Consider the following 7,654-nt stretch of genomic DNA (forward strand, 5'->3'; position numbering starts at 1 on the left):
TCTCTCTCTCTCTCTGCAAACTGTGGCGGATCAGCTGTGAGCTCTCAGGTACTGCTCCAGTCATGCCTGCTTTATGGGTTGCTTTAGTCATGGCATCTCCTTATAGCAATAGGACAGTAACAAAGACAAATACCAAAGCAAAACTCGCCACACTAGAGGCAACATGGTACACAACGCTGAAAACTGGCTGCTCTCCAGAGATTAGGAAGATAAATAAAAAGATGTCTGTCCCTGTTTCTAGTCAACACTGTACCAGTAGGCCTTCAATTAAGACAATAGACAAACAAAAGGTCACAGGTTAGAGTAAAAGAAATAAAATTGCCTTATTTGCAGATAGGATGATTGTGTAGACAGAAAATTCTACAGAAAAAGATAACTTATAGTCATAAATTTGTCAAGGACCCAGGGCAAAATGTTCACCATGCAAACATCAATTTTACTATTGCACCCTATCAAAAATAATTTTAGAAAATGAAATTTAAGATTATTGTCTTTGCTATAAAATGTCTTTCTGTATGCTGTGAATATATGTTACTCTCATTGGTTGATAAATAAAGCTGTTTTGGCCTATGCAAGGCAAGATAAAGCCAGGCTGGAGGGAAATCCAAGTGGAGATACAGAAGAAGAGCAGAATCTGGAAGATGCCATTCAGCCACCTAAGGAACAACATGCCAGAGCACCACCCATGTGGTGATACAGATGAGTAGAAATGGGTTAATTTAAACATAAGAGCTAGCTAGTAATAAGCCTGAGCCATCAGCCAAACATTTATAATTAAATATTAAGCCTCGGAGTGGCTGTTCAGGAACTGGTGGGCAGGAGAGAAACCTCCAATTATGGTCTTTTTGAGACAGGATCTTCCAATGTAGCTTAGGCTGGTCTGGAACTAACTATATAGATCAGGCTATCCTCAATCTTGTGATCCTCCTCCTGCCTCTGCCTCCCAAGTGAGACAATGCCATTTTATAATCGCATCTAATTAATTTTAGAAAATGGGAAGGGCGGTGAGATGGCTCCGTGGCCAGAGCACTTGCTGTGCATGTCCGATGACCTGCGTGAGATCCCCAGACCTATGTGTCTTAGTTAGTGTTCCATCGCTGCGGTAGACACCACAACCGGAAACAGCCAGGGGAGGAGAGGGGTGGTTTGAAGTTACAAGGGTAGAGGATGGACCCACAGAGGACTGTGGGGCTTACTGGCCACTTACTGGCTTGCTTCCTCTGACTTCTGCTCAGCTACTTTTCTTCTATAGGCCAGGACCACCTGCCTGGGTATCACCACCAACAGTGGTCCGGCCCCTCCTCCACTAGTTAACAATTACGGAATATCCCCAGACACTCTCACAGGCTATTCTAATGGAGGCAGTTCCTCGGCTGAGGTTCCCTCCTCCAAGGTGACCTAATCAGAACTCTATAAAAGGTGGAAGGAGAAAAATCGCTCCCAAAGTTGTCCCCTGACCTCCCTGTGTGCACCATGGCACATTGGCGTGCCCACAGATCCACACACACGTGCAACAATCACAGGATGTTTCTAAGAACTCTGCACTGGAACGTGGCACAGCTGAGAGAAATGTGTAATTTCTGACTGGAGAGATGACTCAGCCCTTAAGAGCACTGACTGCCTTACCAGAGGTCCTGGGTTTGATTCCCAGCACCCATAACCGTCTGTAACTCCAATGCTGTGGAGCAGATGGCCTCTGGGGGCATTGCACACTCATGGCACCCAGACATACATGCCGGTAAAACACCCATACATAAAATAAAAATAAATGGCTCTTTTTAAAAGAAGATGTCGGTTATCCTCAAATTGATCTCTAGGTTTGGTGTACTCTGGATAGAACTCTCAGGAGGATTTTGTAGAAACAGAAAGTGCAAAGGATCTTGAATAGTTGAAGCAATTCTGAAAAAGAACGCATTCTTTTATAAATTAGATTTGTAATTTGTGTGTGTGTGATGGGTGGGCACCCACGCCACAGCATGCATGGAGTTGCAAGGACAGTTTTGTAGAGTCAGGACCTCTCCTGACTTCATGTGGGGGTCACATCGGGTCGTCAGGCCTGGGTGGCATCTGAGGCATTGCCCAGGCCCAGGAGAAGGACAGTTGGATGGGCTGCTTGGTCCTCAGCTGATGGCCATGGCTGGGAGATTGTGTAGGAGGTGGAGCCTTGCTGGAGGAAGGCGGTGAGCTTAGGTCAGAGCCCACCCCGTTTCTGTTGAGCTCTGTTTCCTGACTAGAACTATACAACAAGCAGCTGTCGAACGGCTTTCCCGCCGTGTGCCCACCCCTGCCATGCCCATTGCTGTGATGGACTGTGGAAGTCCTCAACCAGAAACCAAAGTAAATCTTTTCTTTTTAAATGTGTCTGAGTGTTTTACCTGGCTGTATTTCTGTGCACCATGTGCTTGCAGTACCCAAGGAGGCCAGAAGAGGGCATCAGAACTGCAGGACTGGAGTGCCGGAAGGTTGTGAACCATCATGTGGACACTGAGAATTGCAGCTGTGTCTGTCCTCTGGCCCATCACCCAGAGTTCCTCAGCCCTGAGCCAACCCTCCCGCCCTTCTGCAGGTGTCCTGTCACAGAGGGAGAATGGTAGCTAACAGGGTCCTCATGCTGCAAGGCAGAGACTGTGTTCTAAGAAGAGTTACAGGGTCGGTGGAAGAGTGAAGAAATCTATACAAGATCAATTTTTTGAGACTGATACAGGAAATATATACGAGCTTGATTTTTGACAACGTTACCAAGTGATTCAGGTTTTTGTTTTTCAACAAACGATGCTGCCAGTGTGAGGAGTTGGCCCACTGGATCCACAGGATGAGTCAGTCATGGGTGACACAGACTTTTTAAAACTTCTCTCTACCAGGTGGTGGCTCATGCCTTTAATCCCAGCACTCGGGAGGCAGAGGCAGGCTAGGCTACAGAGTGAGTTCTGGGTGTGGGGGGGTAGAGAAACCCTGTCTTAAAAATCTAAATAAATAAATGAGACGCATCAAAGGCTAAAAGATTTACACAGACAGGTTACAAAACTACACAGATAAGCACAGAAGAGGATCCGTGGCGTTTGTCATCAAGGCGTTGCATGCCCACATCGCTGCTTGGAGAAAAGCCTGATAGCGATAGGACACAGAGCTGCATTTCTGAGAGAACTCTAAGATGGTGCAGCCACTTGAGGAAGCGGCTTGGTAGTCCCTCACAGAGATGAACTCTGTGAGGTGGGCCCCATCCCAGGACCCAGCCACTCCATTATGCAATGTTTATCAGGACTAATGAAAACATACATCTTCCCAGAGGTGAGGACATTCAAGGCAGCTTCATTCAGTAAAGCCCTAAGTGGACACAGTACCAATCTCTAAACCTTCAGTCCAAATAGTGAACCCACATAATAATTTTAAAGAGGGAATTCCTTTAGAGAATTAGTTAAGTTGTTTGTTTGATTTGGTTTGATTTTGGTTTTTCAAGATAGGGTTTCTCTATGTAACAGCCCTGGCTATTCTGGAACTCACTTTGTAGACCAGGCTGACCTTGACTCAGAAATCCGCCAGCCTTTGCCTCCCAAGTGCTGGGATTAAAGGCATGCACCACCACTAGTCGGTAAGTTTTTTGTTGTTGTTGTTTGGGTTTTTGTTTTGTTTGTTTTTGGTTGTTTTGTTTTAAAGACATGTTTTCACTATGTGAACCAGGCTAGCTTGGAACTCAATATGTAACTTAACCTGAAACCAGGGATACCACATCATATGCAACTTAATAGGGAAATTTTCATGTAAAAAAAGGAAATGATCAGTTTAGTCAGGTGTGGTGCTCATGCCTGTAAGTCAAAAACTTGGAGATGGAGGCAGGAGAATCATGGTAAATTCAAGGCCAGCCTGGGCCACATGGTAAGACCTTGTCTCTAGAAAGATAAGTGACAAAATAAAAATTTAGCAGTGGAGCAGTTATGAAGCAAAAGGAACTGGAAGAGCCTGAGGTAGTTCAGTGGTAGAGAGCTTGCCTAGCACACAAGGCCCTGAGTTCAATCCCTAGTACTTTCCCCAAAATGATCTGATGACTATCCCAAAGCCGAGGGAGGGTACCCAAAGAAGCAGACTGGAAGGAGGGACTCTTTTCTAGAAGAGTTATGAACAACTTGCAGACGGAGTGGTGCAAGGCCTGGTATCCGTGGGGAGGGATGGAGTGGATGCTGGTCAGCTGAAGCTGGGAGCTGACCCACAGGAGTCAAGGGTGTCAGGGCCAGCAGGGCTGAGCAAGCCCCGAGATGGGCAGTGTCCTCATTGGAGCACTGTTCAAGGTGGCTCTGGGCTAGGGTTATATTTTTGTGGTGTTAATGTGAGGGGTACACGCAGCTAGGGCAGGACACTAACGGATATATCCCAGGCAGGTGCCTCTCTGCCTTAGAGGAAGGAAAGTAAAACGAACTTCCTGGAACCAGGAAGGGAAAGTCAAGATCCTGCCGCCAGCGATGGCTCTGCAGCGCCATCTACTGACAAAACCTCACGCTCTCTCTGAAAGAGCGCCTTAAAGCAGCGATTCTCAAGACTGTCGGAAAACCCAGATATTTACATCATGATTCACAACAGCAGCAAAATGACAGTTATGAAGTAACAACAAAATAATTTTACAGGTGGGGGTCACCACAATATGGGAAACTGTATTAAGGGGCCATCACATTAGGAAGGTTGAGAACCACTGCCTTCAAGGAACCATACTACCTTAAAGGAATCATGCCACCATGGAGGAACAGGTAATGCAGGATAGATTGGGAGAAGCAGCAGATCAAGTGTGTAACTGCCACGTCTACCCACGAGTACGTAACTGCCAGGTCTACCCACGAGTGCAAAGGGAAAAGCCACCTGTGGCATATTGATTCAGGCAACTGTTTAACACTATTGCTTACAAGCAACACAAAGATGAACTGCTAAGCAACAACAAAACCTGCAGGAAAGCAAAGACACAAAGGATAAATACCATGATATTAAATTCTAGAACATTCAAGGCTAATCTGCAGGGGGGTGATATCAATTAGTAAACTTAAGTGTATTGGTTTAGGCTTATAATTCCAAGCACTTGGGGAACTGAGGCAGGAGGATCAAGTGTTCAAGGATAGTCTGGGTTACATAGCCACACCCTATCTCCCAAACAACAACAAAAAAGAATGCATCGCATTTTCTGTAATTATACCTCCAATGTCTATTTTTAAAATGCCATCTGCAAATAGGAGTCTATGGTGTCGGATGGAGAGTGCCATCCTTTCCAAACCCTGTGCTCAGGGCGTTCCTGGTCAGGAGCCATGGACAGGACTGGGGCTCTGGTGAGAATGTTGGAAACTTGTCTTCCCCCAGGAGGTGGAATGTCAAAGTGGGAATATCTTCATGGCCAGGTGACTTCTAGATCCTTCCCAGAATGTGCTGAGATGGTGCGCCTGCTCAGGAAACCTGAGCACAGTCAGGCATAGCACAGAGACGCCTGCATTTTCCTCCCCTAGTGCGCGAGGTGTGCTTTCCACAGTTGTGGCAAACACTACAGCCAGAAGAAACTTGGGGAGTTAGTAGTCCATCGTGCAGGAACCCAGAGACAGGAACTGAAGCAGAGGCCCTGGAGGAGCGCTGCTTACTGGCTTGCCCTCCATGGCTTGCTCGGCCTGCTTTCTCGTACACCCCAGAATCACCTGCCCAGGGTGGCACTGCCAACGTCAATGAGCAATCAAGAAAATGCACTACAGGCTAACCTGATGGAGGCATTTTCTCAGTTGACGTTCCCTCTTCCCAAATGCCTCTACTTTGTCTCAAGTTGACCACACACACACACACACACACAAATAAATTTTTAAAAACTTACTAACACATTTAGCTATCACTAGTAAACAGTTTCCATAGTTTAGCCACAGACCTGAGTGGTGTAAGGGACAGTGACAAGAGCAGGCTGGTCACGACTAGATGTTGTGACTCACGTCTTTAATCCCGGCACTCAGGAGGCAGAGGCAGGTGGATCTCTGTGAGCTTGAGGCCAGCCTGGTCTATATAGGGAGTTTGATCAACCAGGGCCACATAGTGAGACTCTGTTTCCAAGCAAAAAACTGCCTGATTAGGCATGCAGGGAGGGTTCAGTAGGTGGGGAGGAGCAGCCTGCCAGAGACAAGGGATCACTGAAGATTCCACTACCTTCCAAAAGTGAGTCACTTAGGGCTGTCACATAAGAACAACGCCTGTGCCAATAATAACCGTGTGAGCCAGTTGTAAAGAGGTTGAGGAAGAGAGGCAAGCAATTCTTTTATAAATAAAGCCTCACAGTGGCCCACTAGCTGATGCCTGTTGTATGGGGGTAGAATTGAAGCCCACAGTCTGGATTTTTTTCTAATGTATGTTTATTTGCCTCAAAACTTCATAGGTTGGTAAAGAATATCTTCCAGGATCTAGGAATGAAAATGTAGGCTAGTCCTAACAATATCAACCAGGTGTGGTGGGATGTGCCTTTAATTCCAGCACTCTGGAGAGAGAGGCAGAGTCTCTGTGAGTTCAAGGCCAGCCAGGGCCACAGAGTGAGATCCTGTACCAATAATAATAATAGATAATAACAATGATAATATATCAGTCCCTGTGATTGAGCATGGTGGAGCTCACCTGCAATCCCAGCACTCTGGAGGTAGAGGCTGGAAGATCAGGAGTTCATTGCTATCTTCAGCTGCATAGAAAGTTTGCCCTAACCTGGGCTACTTAAGACCCTGTTTTTTAAAAAAGAAAGCATCCCCTCAACCAAAGCTTCATTTCTCTTATGGGTTTTATAAAAGTATCTCTTGTGGTTAGAGATGTTGCTTAATGGTAGAATGCTTGCCTAGGATATGCAGGGCCCTGGGTTCGATCCCCAGCCCTGCAAAATGAGTGCATGAATGACCAACACTAGCAAACAGATACTGTCAATAAAAAGCCCCTCCCTTTCCTGATCTGAGACGTGTCAAAGCTCCAGAGGATCTGATCTTGGGTGCATGGGTGGGTTTTCATCCTAGTGAGAATGGTTTGTGTGTGTGTGTGTGCGCGCGCGCGCGAGCGATGGGAGGTTATCCTAGCAGCTCATGATCTCATGCTCCCAGTGCTGGGTACTATCTTGGAGACTGTTTTAGTTATGTGTGAGTAACTTGCCTGTGTCTCTGGCTGTGCACCACATGCTTTGTTGGTGCCCTTGGAGCCAGAAGAGGGTAATGGACCCTTGGGAACTGGAGTTTAGGGCAGTTGTAAGATGCCATGTGGGTGCTGGGAAATAAACCTGGGTTGTCTGGAAGAGCAGCCAGTCTCTTAACTGCTGAGCCATCTCTCCAGCCCCCTTAGAGATCTTTCTAAAAAATTTTTTTACATTTATGTATTTGTGTATATGGGGGGAGATCCGCACATGTGCCATAGTGTGCGTGTGGAGGCTGGAGCTTGCTGGTCAGCCAGTGAGTTCCAGGCTCAGTAAGAGACCCTATTTCAAGAGAATAAAATGGAACAGGGCATGGTTGTGCACGCCTTTAACCCCAGCACTCAGGAGGCAGAGCAGGTGGATCTCTGTGAGTTTGAGGCCAGCCTGGTCTACAGAATAAGTTCCTGGTCAGCCAGGGCTACATAGTGAAACTCCATCTCAAAATAAATAGCAAGATTTTGTCTCAAATGGGGCTGGAGAGATGGCTCA

Source organism: Microtus pennsylvanicus, chromosome 13 (genome assembly GCF_037038515.1).
Source record: "Microtus pennsylvanicus isolate mMicPen1 chromosome 13, mMicPen1.hap1, whole genome shotgun sequence".
Taxonomy (NCBI): domain Eukaryota; kingdom Metazoa; phylum Chordata; class Mammalia; order Rodentia; family Cricetidae; genus Microtus; species Microtus pennsylvanicus.